This window comes from Eucyclogobius newberryi, unplaced genomic scaffold (genome assembly GCF_026437365.1).
Source record: "Eucyclogobius newberryi isolate DKJ021-1_F unplaced genomic scaffold, fEucNew1.0.hap1 SCAF_1, whole genome shotgun sequence".
NCBI classification, from domain to species: domain Eukaryota; kingdom Metazoa; phylum Chordata; class Actinopteri; order Gobiiformes; family Gobiidae; genus Eucyclogobius; species Eucyclogobius newberryi.
Window position 1 is genome coordinate 24,543,949 of NW_027315723.1, and position 14,196 is coordinate 24,558,144.

A 14,196-nucleotide genomic window follows, 5' to 3' on the forward strand; every position below is an offset into this window, starting at 1 on the left:
AATTCGTGAAGGAAATAGAAATCTTCTGTTAGCAAATTGTAGATGCCTGATGGGTCCTGGGGAGAGCAGCTCTACAAATCTAGATTTCATAATATTGAAATAAGCAAAAAAATACAATTTATGAGTAGTATTATTCTGTTTTCTGTAACTAATGATAAAACACAGGAGTTCTGGTGTCAAAAGCAAAGTATCTAGTATTAGTACTAGTAATGTCACGATACAAAAAATATATGCTTTCATTTTCAGCACAAAACATTAGTACTTTCTTTGTTTTAATGTGGTCTAGTTCTGATAAAACTCAAGCTTTCTTTGTTTTAATGTGGTCTAGTTCTGATAAAACTCAAGCTTTCTTTGTTTTAATGTGGTCTAGTTCTGATAAAACTCAAGCTTTCTTTGTTTTAATGTGGTCTATTAAACTCAAGATAATTCTAAAACTGCTCAGAAAAGGTCAAATGTTGTCCTGTCTGTGATTTTTTTCAGTATCTGGTGGTTTTAGTATTGATTAGTATCTGATATTTGATACTTTTGACAAGTACCGGTACCAAAAAAGTGCAGTAGTGTAATGTAATGTAAAGATGAACCATTTTGAATTTCCCGAGGTTCTGTTTTTGAAATCATGTCCATCACTTACTCGTCTGTCACTGTTGTGTTTCCAAAGCAATAAAGCATAACAACCCGAGCGTCCGTGTGCGTGTATTAGACTGTTGATGAATTTCCCATCAGCCCCTCTGTTACCCTGCCGATTTCCCAGAATGCAACAGTGACTCACCCGTCCGACTCAGCTGTTTCACCCACACTCATCAAAGACTGCAGCGAGCCTTGCAGAATACGCAATGTCCATGTGTCAAAGCACTGGAGGTCAAAGCACTGGAAGAACAACTTTTAGGACTACGACAAAGTCTGGGGAATAAAGTCTGGCGGTAATGCGACACTCGGCTGTCGACTGCCATAAGATAACAACAGCAACAACAGTCTAAGGAATAAAGTCTGGCGGTAATGCAACAATTGGATGCCAACCGCCATAAAACAACAACAACAACAACAACAGCAACATGTCCTTTTTGAAGCTTTTACAATATGAATCGCAAGTTAGATAATGCTGTGTTATGAAGATATGCATCATTTTAATATTGAGTGTATTGTTTACACAGTAATGACAAATAAAAATAAAAAAGTGATGTTTCAAATGAGGGTTTTAAGTGATTTTCCAGTACTTTTGTGATCTCATCTTCACTTCTGCTTTAATTGTAATATTTAACAGAAGCCAGGAATTAGTCATCTCTGATTGGCTAATGTCCAAAGTTCCCGTGAAGGCAGATTTACTGTAAAACTTGTCATCTGTTGCCGGGCGGGCTTCCTGCATTGGTAAGTCCGAAACCACTGCTACATGTTGACCTACAGGGTTAATCTAAAGGTTTGAACTGCTTTAATGACCATGACCTTTACCCACAATGCACTGGGTGTCAGCAATATTCTGAAGGAGAACGCTACTTAATATTCAGTGGAGATGCACAGTAACAGACAACACACTCCTTGCATTGTTCATAAAGATAATATGATGATAAAATGATTAACTATTGCATCAAATAGCATAGTATAGTATAGTATAGTATAGTATAGTATAGTATAGTATAGTCTTGTCTTACGATTATTCTGAAAAGAAAAATCACAATTTTACAAATATTGACACTGTACAACAACAATCCAGGCTGTTATTTGCAGTAACTACTAAATACATTGACATTCTTCACGTCTCGGACCAGCACAAACTTTATGACGGATAAAAATGTGTTACTAATGTGAGATTTTTAAAAAAAATATTAAAAGAAAAAAAGCACTTATAGGTTTATCTTTTTAGAAAATAGATTAAATTAAAATGACTTATTCTTCCAACTAAAATGCTCACAATTATTATTTTTAGTGCTTGGCGTTTATAGTCTGACCTGAATAATCACTATTATCGATTCAATTAATAACTAGGTTAAGTTATTTGTTCAAATTATTAGGAACAGATTGTGTGGTTGGATGTTTTGGAAATATTTAGCCATGTCATTTGACTAAAGGAGGCAGGAGGCCTAGAGGAAGAGCAAAGAGGACATTTTTAGAGCCAGGTTGTGTCATTTGTTACAGTGAGAGACGAAAGGCAAAATTACAGCAAATGAGAAACTTCTAAACAGATGACATTTGTTTTGAAACTTGGAATTTCCCAAACACACTTAAAGGAGTCATTGCGTGCCACTTGTTTAGCAACCTTTGTCAAATGTTCCTTTCAATGCTAATATTTAGACCTAATTTCACATGGGTTGCTATCGGCGTGCGCAAGACTGCTCTGATTAGATCCAGACGTTTGCTTTTCCAAATCAATGCATCGAGTTCATATCTCAAACTCGGCTGTTTTGCACCTGTTTCCAAGCCGGCGTGGATTTTCAACATTGTCCACATGCAAATGCGAGTCACAGCGAACGACCGAAGCTTTGTCCGCCCACGATGACGCACGGAACTATCTGACAACAGAAGGTGCGCGAGAAGGAGCGTGGTTTTACGGTTTACCTCCATCAACATACTGCGGCGTGACATAATTGAAGTGTTTAAACAGTTTGACGATTTCGCAAATTTGAAACATGCAAACAAACTTTCACATCACAAACGAGCAAAACAAGACCCAGGATGATGTCAACGGACAAAAGAAGACGGCAAAGTCATCACGAAAAGTGAACTACTTTTTAAATGCAGAACTAGTGATGGTGGAAAAAAATCACTTTAAAGGACCAATATTATGCAGTATTTGTATTGTTATCAGCCTTTAAACACGCTCTTGAGTTCTTTTAGTGTGGCATCTCAAAAAAAGAAAAGTATTATAATAAACAAAATTACATTTGGATACTTTACTTTTGCCGCAGAGGGAATTACTCACTGTTTGAAATAAACATAGATCCATGATTTCAAGCTGGCCTCTTACTTCCGGGTCTCAGCACGCAGTTGAAATGATCGTGATTAAACAGGAGAAATTCACAGAATGAATCAATCTGGTGATGTTTGAGGGACTTAAAAACAGCACAGAAGATTCTCAGAGCCACGTCACAGATCGAGAAAACATCAGGAGATTCAGAACAGAGTATTTTTGAGGCTCGGAGCTCAATAGGATTCATACTAGGATTCATCAAACCAGTGCGAATGAAGCTAAATGTTACTCCAGGTATGTTTTTGATGAGGAATGTTAGAACATGGTTAAAAGCTCCAAAAAATGTTTGCATAATATGTGTCCTTTAAGTCTAAAAAGGATAGATCATTTGAGCAGCCAAAACATTCTACAAAAACAGAAAGAAGATAAGAAAAAAGCTGGATCATAATTCATAATCATAGTTATCTGTCAAAAGTTAAAAGTGCACAATGCAGCATTTGAGGTGGAGGGTAAACCGACATTACGTGGGGCAGAACATTGTCATTCAGAACTACTTAATGTTACTTTGATGAGACTATTTGCTGTAATTTATTGGAGCAGTAATTGTAATCAGGATAAAAATGTGCTCAACTGTGAAAGGCGTAGAAGTCTCATTTATCCATGCTGTCTGTGGCAGCTGCAGCAATCTCCTGCTCTGAGAGGGACAGAGGGAGGCCTGACCGGAGCAGAGCGGAGACTGAGGAGGCCAACAAACCGCTATTTATATCTCTGCACAGAAAGCACTCAACGCACACAAACAGAGAAGCTGCCGCATGTGGAAAGACAAACCCAGTTTAATATCAGCGAAGATTAAAACTGTCATATCATAAGACGTTTAGCGTAGGTCTCAATCCAGCGTGTACATTTTGCCCTTCAGATTAGGGCTTTCACTGGCGTTTATTTAGAAGTCGATTTGGCAATAGATTATTTCTATTATATACTGAAACTTTGGATATACATTATCAACCAAATAAAGGTCGACAAAAGTGACTGAAGGCTTCAATATAGAGAATAAAGTGTATTATTATTTATGAGAATCTGAAATTGTTTATTATTTTTTGACATTTTGATTATCTCCGTTATAAAAGGTCTTTTTGGATGCGTGTAAGAGTCAAAATACAAGCATTTTTTATTGTCGACTCTAGTCATTTTGGTAAATGCCACTGTCTGGCTCTTTAAATGAGGGAATGGTGATTGTTTTGCACTCTTTTTTGATGCAGAATGTTGCTCAGCTTACTCCCTGGTAATGGTAATAATTAAATCCATGTGTGACTTTCCAATTGTACATTTTTCAAGGCACATACAAGGAAACTGGTTGAAAATCAATAGTTGACTTCGCCCCATGAGAAATAACTGTATTATTCATGTAAATGTGCATAATTCATTCATGGAGACTCCAACTTCCACACAGAAACCAAGAAGCTTTACACATCAAACCATTTACGGTCAATGATTTGACACAGAAAGAAACAATTGACTCAGATGAGAGCGCAAACCAAACCAGACGGACCTGACTGGGCTTGGCCTCTTCACGGTACAGAAACCGGGAGGAAATGCCAGCGACAGATCAGCCAAAAACTATAACCGCAATCATCATGAAAAGGTTTCGCTGGATCTTATGTGTAAAATGTAATGACATGTAAAACCTGCTGAACACAATTGTTTGTATTGTTATAAAAGTGTGCCTCTTACCTGTTGGTTTGCACATGCTCAGTTTGGTTTTTGCTGAAGCGTTGGTTCAAGAGGACGATCTGTGGAAAGACACAAAGAAAAACATTTATATATATTATTCACTTAAAAAGTAAAGTGTGGTCTATCTATTTAATGAATATTATCTTAAGTCAAGGAACAAGGATCTTGTGCATTATATGAAACACAGCATATTTTAGTGTTATTTATGGTTTTATGTTTTAATGTACATTGCTCTTATTGCTAAACTTTGTAATACCTTGTTTTCTTGAATTAACTGTGTGCACCGCAGTCTTGTTCATACGGTAAAATGTACTCTATACATTTTATATTCATTTGCCTCAAGAAGAGTGAACACATGCTTTCCTAAAAATTGTCCTGAATGCAACAAAACAAACTTCTACACACGACATTGAGTAGAACAGTCTATAATAATGATGAAGCGAGGCCTGGAGGAGACGTTTCGGTGCATTCCTCTGAGTGCAGTGCAGACCTCAAACAGCAGATGCACAAAAGCGCCAGGTTGCACTAGTTCAGAGCGTCCCACATGTTCTGATGCAGCGCTGCAGAGCACAGAGGCTGCAAGGAAGTCAACCGCACATTTGGAAGCATGTTTTCGTGCCCACTGACTTTTGCACATTTGAAGACCTTGGTTTCATTAGCTGCTGACTGTTTTTATCGTAACACACTGGAGCTACGGTGTTGTCATTTCAACCAGTGAAAGAGAGATTTTACTACATCAATATCGCGATAATACTGAAAGTACTTTAGGCCGCTGAGACAATAACCCTAAAGCTGCAGCAAATCCTATGTTTTGCAAAACGAATACAAAGCCGAGTCAAACGCTGAAGTCATTGGTTCGTGTCTATAATCTGTCATTGAAAGCTGCTTATTTGACTCTCTAAAACGCAGATCTAATCATAATGCATACAAAATAACAAAAAAAATCCCACGGGTACAAAGAAAATGTACAAACGATAACTACTGAGCCGTAAAAAATACTTTTCCAGCTATTATTTAATGAAGTTGATGAAGTGATTATCGGTTCAATAGGTCATCGGTCATAAAACTGACTCTAAAGCAATTTCACAGTCGTTTTTGATCGTTTAATCTTTGTCAATCTGTCGCTCTGAGTTTGTTTTCTCTTCATTTCTCATGCCACAGCTATCTCCATATCTGAACTTCCCTCTCGTTGGCCAGTTGCCGGCTAAATCGTGAGTAAAATGGCCGGGGAACTCTGTTTGACACCTCCGGAGACCACTTCCTGTTTACTTCCTGGTGCGTCCGGCCTCCCTCAGAAAAACAGAAACACGCCGTTCTTAAAGAGACAGCGTACAGGAATAGTCCAGCGTGTTATCTGCATACTATTGTTTTACAGGAATGCTTCCAGATACACCAAGGTCCTGTCATGGAAGGAGGTGGATAATCAAGATTTTTCGCACAACTGGAACTGAGGACAAAATGGACGGGCGATTTGAGGATAAATTGCTTTGATTGTTCCGACAAGCGTTGCGATTGATGTTTGAATGGCGGGACTCTGAAGCGCTAAACCAATCCAACAATCGCATGTATATTTCAGTAATTTTTAAACATGATAAAACAGGACATTTGCTTGATTACACATTCAATAAAAGTCACATTGCAGTCTTTGCGGTTTCCTTATTGCGACGGATTGAATTGCGATTTCGATCCGATTGCGACAAATCGTGCAGTAACCGACGGACGGTTTGGCAGAATTCTACGCCAGACGCCGTTCTTGTCGAAATGAGCCGTTTCGCCGTGATTGGCTGGGCATGTCTGCGAAGTAAAGGGAGATTTATTTCAGAAAATCTTCTCAAAGTAGTAGAAGCGTGAACGGAGTCGGTAGGAAAAGCACCACACGAGAACTCAAATGCTTAATGTAACAGTTGTAGAATGGTGTTAACAAAGAAAAGCTTATATAAAAGAGACGAGTATTTTTTTCCTGTCAGTTTTTCTATCCAAAAAAAACCCTGCACAAGTGGAAAGACGCTTGACGCAGACAGGCCGGTCACATGATCGTCGGCTGCGTTCAGGGACAGCTTGTTTTGAAGGTTTTCCGAGTCTCTTCAGGGACGACACTTTGACACGGTCTTTCTGCCAGATTTGTCACAGGAAATACACCACAGCAGCCACAGTCAACGATACGCTGTGCCACGCATAAGCTGATGTCTGCATTTACTATAGAGACGGTTAATTATTTAAATGCCTCGGCCGCGCCAGTGAGATTTGGGTTGAAATATGAATTTAAACTTTAAATATAAATAAGACTCTATTGTGGATGATGTAAGACTTCGACACAAAGGGAATGTCTGTGCTGAAATGGTTCATTCTTCTCAAGTGCGACATGATAGATTTATTATTTAGGCGCAGCTGTAATTGAATAAGTAGTATATCCAATCAAATACGATAGAAAATAGCTATTGCACAACTATTGTACAAAACTAAAACAGGGGCTTAAACTAATTTGTCTAAAACAGAAGTAAAATCAAGTGTTGGGTTAGAATCAAGACTGGATGAAGAAAGAAAGAGTAAATTTTTTTGTTGTTCAAATTGCTGTTTTATTGTTTAAAAGAAAACTATACAAATTATCTTGCCATACAATTAATTTTATTGACCCTAAATCTACTAATATTTGTATTTAAAGTTGTGTAATCCAAATAGAAAGCACTAGCCTCATTTATAAAACTTTACATGGAATACTTTCTTAGGTGTACAGACAAAACACAAACTTCCTCAAACCCGTCTCTCCTGTTCATGGAATGTTTAGGTACAAAAATGTTTGGTAAAGTTGTCTTTTTATAGACCTCAAAGTCACGTGCGTAATATCTTTTAACGCACACATGCTTTAGAAATGAGTTAGAATTTAAAAACACTTCACCATAACAATCTTTGCTGAACCAGGACTAAACCGGGACTAAACCAGGACCAAGTGACCCAGGAAAGCATCTTTCTTGAATTGCTTGGTTCTTTGGTCACGATTGGTTCAGTCTGACCTCATCCGTGTTGATCCGTGGCCACTTCAAACAAACATGAGAACATCTGTTCTCAGAGTTAAACAGAAAGCCAGACTTTTCTCTTGAACTCGAAGCTCAAAGCGTGAGTAGGGAATAAGATCAGTGCATATTTGGATTCTGCGGACTAAGAGCGGAAAGAATGAATGAAAAAAGACGAGAAAGAGCGAGAAGAAGGAGACAAGCAGCAAGGTCAAAGATTCAAATGATGCACAGCTGGGAGAAATGGCCCTGAGCCGAGAGTTTAGCACCAACAAACCCTCTGCAGCTAATGCCAATACTACAATGGCAAATGTACTTCTAATGCTACTACGAAAGCTACTACTACTACTTCTTTGGTGAAAGCTACAGCTATCAGACTTTGGACCAAGTAGGACTCCTATTTTAAGTGAAATGTGCCGTAAATATGTTATTTTGATGTTTAATGTTACTTTTTTTTAATAAATATATACAAAAATATTGGACATTTTGGAAACTGAAATAGCTAAATTACAAGAAAACTAAATGCAAGAATATTATGCATTTCTCAACAGTTTGCCAAGGTTTAAACTTCAGGGTAAACATATTTCCTCCAAAATAAACAGGACATTTTGTTGTTTGTAGGGCACGTTCCATTAGCCAATAGATTACAACCTTTGTGATTGGATGATTTTGACCATTTTGATGGTCATATATCGTGCAGCCTAAGTCTAAATTCAGATGCTGCTTTATATTGATGTTTATTCGTGTATATTTTGGGTGGACTCCCCGGTGTTTGTCACCTGTCCAAAGCCACACGAGGACAACACACTGTGGCACTAATCACTGCCTTCTTTTCCAAAGTGGAAATTCCAGCTCACACCAAGAACGACAGAGTGGAGACAAAAGGCTGTGGAATATTCCTGCAGTTTCCATCCAGACAATGAACTATAGGAACTGGAAGACTGGAAACTGGAGATTTGAAGTCTTTTCCAAACGTTATGATTTCTGAAATGTCCAGGTCCAAATTCATACTAAACTCAGGCTGAACAAGGTTAATTATGTCAAAAGTTGGAGTTTACCCAATAACCTGTTCTTCAGAGAGAGACAAATACAAAATAAATAACAAAACCTAAAGGAAATGGTGCACCATCAATTGTGAGCACAGAAAAGAAAACCATCTTGGCATTGTTTTAGTTTTTATCTATAGTATTTATGAAGATTTACTAAAGAAAGAAAATAACCATTACTTGACTGATTTCAGACAGAATAAGATGTTTCTTTCTCTGTTGAGTTCATTCTGCCCTTCCGCTTTACACACACAGGTTTGGAGATTTGAGCCACTCGAAACCAGCGCTCACACCGAGACCGCAGAGGAATTTCCTAGGTTCATATAAAAGTGATAATGGGATGTGTCCCGGCGGGAGCGGAAAATCAGAGGTGACTTACGAGCACCGCATTCCTGACTCTGACACGGACACGTACAGTCAGCCAGTGTGCATTTTATACAGGACTGAAAACGACCAGGGAAAAAACACTTTGGTCAGCAGGTTCTACACATAATAAAGTCCAAAGGGAGGAGATACTTTGTTGTTTGTTGAAAACAAATAGAAACTGAATTGCAAATCTTGGAGGTCCTAATATTATAGATCTTGAGGTTTTAGAACAAATAACAAACCAAACTAAACAAGTTATTTTAATAAAACAACTAAGTGTTATATGTAAAGCAGACTTCACCAAACTAAATCTACAAATTCAAATAAAAAGTAAAGGGAGGGGGGCTTGGGGGATCCCCCCATGAAAATAAAGTTATTATATGTATTGCGGTATATTTTTACTTTATTTTATGTTTTACATATTTCACTTTTGAATTTGTCTAAATTTTAGGGAGAAAGGATGAAAGTGATTACATTTAAGGCTCCAATTATATACAATTATTAGTAATACAACTAGGCTTTCCAGCTACTCTGTGTGGCTAGAAGCTACGCTGCTATTCTCCTATGAGACCACCTTGATTTTAAACCCATAACAATATTCAGACAAGGAATGTGCTAAACTTTGCCTTCAAATGTCTTGGTTGAGGTTCAAGTTCTGCACTAAATGTGAATGGACAGTGAAATTAAGTGCTGAAATATCACTTCTTACTGAAGATAACACTTCAGTTCTGTCACTTTTTGAGACCATTTTAAATATTCTAATTTTGCACATTTCCAATAAAACAATTGTAATAACATACACTTTTCTAGCTCTACCACAGAGTAAACAAAATAAAATTAAGTCAATGAAAATTAGACACTTGTACAAAAATGAGAACCTGCCTTGTTAAAAATATGAAACCCATTGATGTGTGTGATCACCATCTTTCAGCAGGTCTATTTTTGATGATATTTTACTGCTCTCTCTCCATCCCTCTCTCCACCATCTGCCTCTCTGTATTTTCCTATTGAAGGTTCATGTTGGAGCTGCCAGGCGCCGGAGGGTACACTGCCCCCTACTGGCTCTTCCTGGCTCTGTTCAGTGGACAGAAGGACCAGGGCTTATACCCACAGAGAGACCCCAATGCCCAAACACAGTCCAGGCGAGCGCCGCACCTGTCCTGCTGTCAGAAGGCCCAAGGTTCCCAAGGTTTTTAATGAATCTGTTTCCAGAACGTTTCAAGGACTTTTGATCATAATAATAATAACCATAATATTAATAATAATAACTGTCAGTAAGCAATATGATCTGTGACGTGTTTATGTCGTGTCAGATTAGTTTTTTCAGTTGCGATAGTTTGAAGGGGTCAAAACTCAAATTACAACTATAAAAAACACTTAATCATATAATTATTCAGATTTTAATCAAGATCTAAATTCAGTTATGTCCAATCATCAATGATATGATATGGTTTTTTATGTTGTTTTTGGAAATATAATACATAATAACAGTCTGGCATTTGTCGCCTTTTGTATCAGTTCCATAGGTCACAATGTCGAGCTAATTTCTACATTTTCAAATTTCAGTCCGCGCTGTCCCACTTTTCTTGCTATTGATTTATTTTTTTTTTTCTGCAGCCTAAATTACATTTCACAAGTATCCATCTATCCTTTCCATTGTTGGAGTTTTAAGTCTAGATACATAGTTCTAAACTCAAATGAAATGCTCGTATCAAAGGGCCTCATTAATCTCAGTCCAGCGTTTATGAATAATAGAGCAGTCCAAAAACACATATTGATGAGCTACTAACTTGACAGCCACAGTTTCTCTATCATTTAGTTTTTCCTTATGACCTTGGGGAACCTTGTTTCATCAAAAGGTCTACATTCAAACCTCTGTCATTAAAACCGTGTGATTTGAGGCAGAGTAATTGGGCTTTTTTGTGTTAATTGGCAATGATTTAAAGCCTTTTTTTTGCCAAATTTCCCAGCCCTAATTGATAAACTATGGACTGAAAAAATGTGAACAATTTCATAATTTCTTGCTGGTGGTTTGGTGCTAGCCTGGAGAAAGATATTCTAACAAAAAAAGCATTTGTTTTGTAATCAAATGAAGGATAGCTGCATTAAAGAACAAGCACTAACAACTAAAAAAAAAGTGTCAAGTCAACTGCCTACAACCCTACAACCCTATAACTGAAGAGTTGATGGTTTTATTACCTATACCCTTGGGCACGACACTCAAGTTCTCCAGTCACACGTGAGGCAGTGGAAATCTAAAACTTACTAAACATTTGACTGAGCACAACTTTGTGAACAAAAGCCTTGCACTGGCCCACTGCATTCATGAATAAATGAGGCTTAGAGGCTGGAAATGCAGATCCCCTATATAAAGCACTAACTTTTATGGTTGTTTAAGTGTTTAATGCTATGAAAGAGGGCTGCAACCATTAAACCACTGACCATGACTAGTGGACAGTAGCATGAATGACTACATTTGTCTCTAGTTTTAATCAATAATACACTTCATTCATAATTATTCTCTATCTAGAAGCCTCCAGTCATAATATTTACAGCTTTATTTGTTTGGTTGTTAATGCATTTTAAAAGGCTCTAATCTGCGACTAATCTAAAAAAAAATAATTGCCAACTATGGACTACTTAAATAATCGTTGAATGTGTCCTACTTTACATAGGGAAAGATACATTTATTGCTATACTGGAATAGTCCAAGCAACGCATTGGGAGTGTCTTGCCCCTCCACCTTAGAAGTTACAAAGTGCACCTTTAAATAAACATGATTTCAATATGAATTTCCCTCATGGCGGGTAATATAACGATGGCGATGTATCCATATTGGTCCTGTCCATTTGCACAGCCGAACAGAGCTGTGAACTGGTGCTATATTGAGACAGATGGCCATCAGTCAGTGTTAGTTTTAGGGCGTAGGAAGTGTCTTTACTCAAGCCTTTTCCATGTCCACATTGTCAGATTCTCAGACAGTGAAGTGTGCTGGCCCCGGAGCACGTGAGGCTGAGTGGGCGATCCCTGTGTCTACACAACACTAATACAGGACTGCTCTGGGATTATATTATATCCCTCTAAAAGTAGGTTAGGGGAGAGCTGGAAGTCAAGTTAATATTTCAGAGTTTTGGATGGATTTTTGATCTAATTCCAGTATGGGCTAACTGTCTGTAGCTCCGATTGAACTACCGCGAATAACACCTCGGAGAGTACACGCTTCAGAAGAACGTCAGTAAATCGTTAGTAAAATAAGAGTGATTTTCTAACCTCGGATAAACAGTTGTAAAAGCATTGCGGTAGCTTAATGGGTTCTTGTAAGACAAAACGGGTCCCCCGCTGCGCGATCTTTGCGCCAAAACAGCACAAGTATGGGCAACATCAACCAGACTTCCCTGACTTTTTCTGACAAGACAGCTACACTTCATTGTTAAGAAAAGCAAAAAACAAGCCAGCAAAGTTTTGTGATGTGTGGGTCAAGCAAAGGATCATACAGGAGTCAAATGAACGAAAAGGCAGAACTACGCAAAAGAAAGTGGAGCAAAAACAACAAAACCGGTTAATGTAGTTATTAGTGCTTTTAAACTCAGTAACAAAACATGCCCTGAATAAATATGAGTCTTTATTTTTGTCTTTAAAAGAAACAGCAGCTTTGTATAACGGCTCAAACAGGCTGCACCATTATGTGTACGAGTGAAAAGTCTTCTCCAACTATGATGAATGGGTAATTCTAATAAATAAATACATTAAAATACATTTGACATCACACAAATGGATATTCTCTGATTAAATGTTGAGATGTCTTTACTGCATATGACACTTTTGCTCAAACAGTAAACGCGATGAATGGATGCAGAGACAACAAGGAAGCACCCGTTTATGAAGTTTACCGGTATGTGGACTGAGGGGAAAAAATGGTGTAGTGCAGTGGGCAGCTTGTTTGCATTAGAGAAAATTCCCTCAGAGCCATGGACACTGGACAGACAGGACTGCTCCAGTTCAGTTACTTTGTACAAACTCACAAGTCAAACTACTACACTACAGTAGACAAACACGCAGCAACACTCGGATCCTAACTGATAATCAATTCAAATAAATAACTGATCGTCGGTGTTACAAGAAACAACAAAATTACAATAGAGCAGATATGCAGGATGTAAACATATAAACTAACATAAGACACCTCTAGAGCTAGAAAAATAATTATATCCAAACATGATACTCATTTGATCGAGTAAATAATATATATATATATATATATATATATATATATATATATATATATATATATATATATATATATATTATAGCTTTGGAATGGTCTAGATCTGCATCACAATATAGAAATCTCATGGTAATATTTAAGAAACAACCATTATTTTATATTGAAAATATTAAATATTGTGTTGTTGTTCCCTTGTTCTTCCATTATGATTTTAGTACTGTGCCAGCACTACTGTTGCCCGGGCACAGACCAAATGTAGAAATAACAAGAGGCAACAATAGAGTTCCTCATGAGGATGTACTGGGTGGAACAAGTTGAACTGTTGATGATGGTACAAACAGTGACAAACAATATCAAAGCATAAATCGTTCACAGCTGTCAAATTATAATTTCGAAAGTTTCTATGAAAGCGCCTGCAATAACAATGTAATAACATCTCAGCCTTTCACAAACACAAAATCACAAACAATGTCAATGAAATGTTTGTACGAAGGATTGTGAATATACAGCTGGAGGTCTCGAAGCAGATTTATGTCCGAGAGAGAAAAGGACGGCTCACCTCAGACGTATAGGATTCACTGCTGATACCAAGAGAATAATCAGAAAAATACATGTTAAACACTTAGTCACCTGTCACCTAGGAAAAGTATGCAGTGTTCAAATGCTGGATGAGTCAACACACACATACCACTAAAGAACAATACCAGCAGAATCCAATTATCGGAGGAAAAAAGCGATGATTAAACCTGTTGGACTCTCGGCCAAGGTACAGCAGGTTATTCTTTTGTGTGTTAAATGAGCACAAAATCAAGGGACTCTCGTAATTTGAGGCAAAGCGAGAGGGGCATAACTTTCAAGCATGCTCCAAACCAGGTAAGGGTGGGCGATACATTATCTTGATAAACAATATTCAGA

The 14,196-nt window shown here is 37.7% G+C and overlaps 1 protein-coding gene across 1 annotated transcript in view; it reads right to left on the reverse strand.

Moving 5' to 3' along the window:
• hivep2a (HIVEP zinc finger 2a) overlaps window positions 1–14,196 on the reverse strand; it is a 104,263-nt gene that overhangs the window by 54,783 nt on the left and 35,284 nt on the right. Inside the window, exon 3 of the mRNA XM_072440658.1 lies at window positions 4,634–4,692. The gene's annotated coding sequence lies outside the window, so the exon portion shown is untranslated. The remainder of the gene's footprint in view (window positions 1–4,633; window positions 4,693–14,196) is intronic.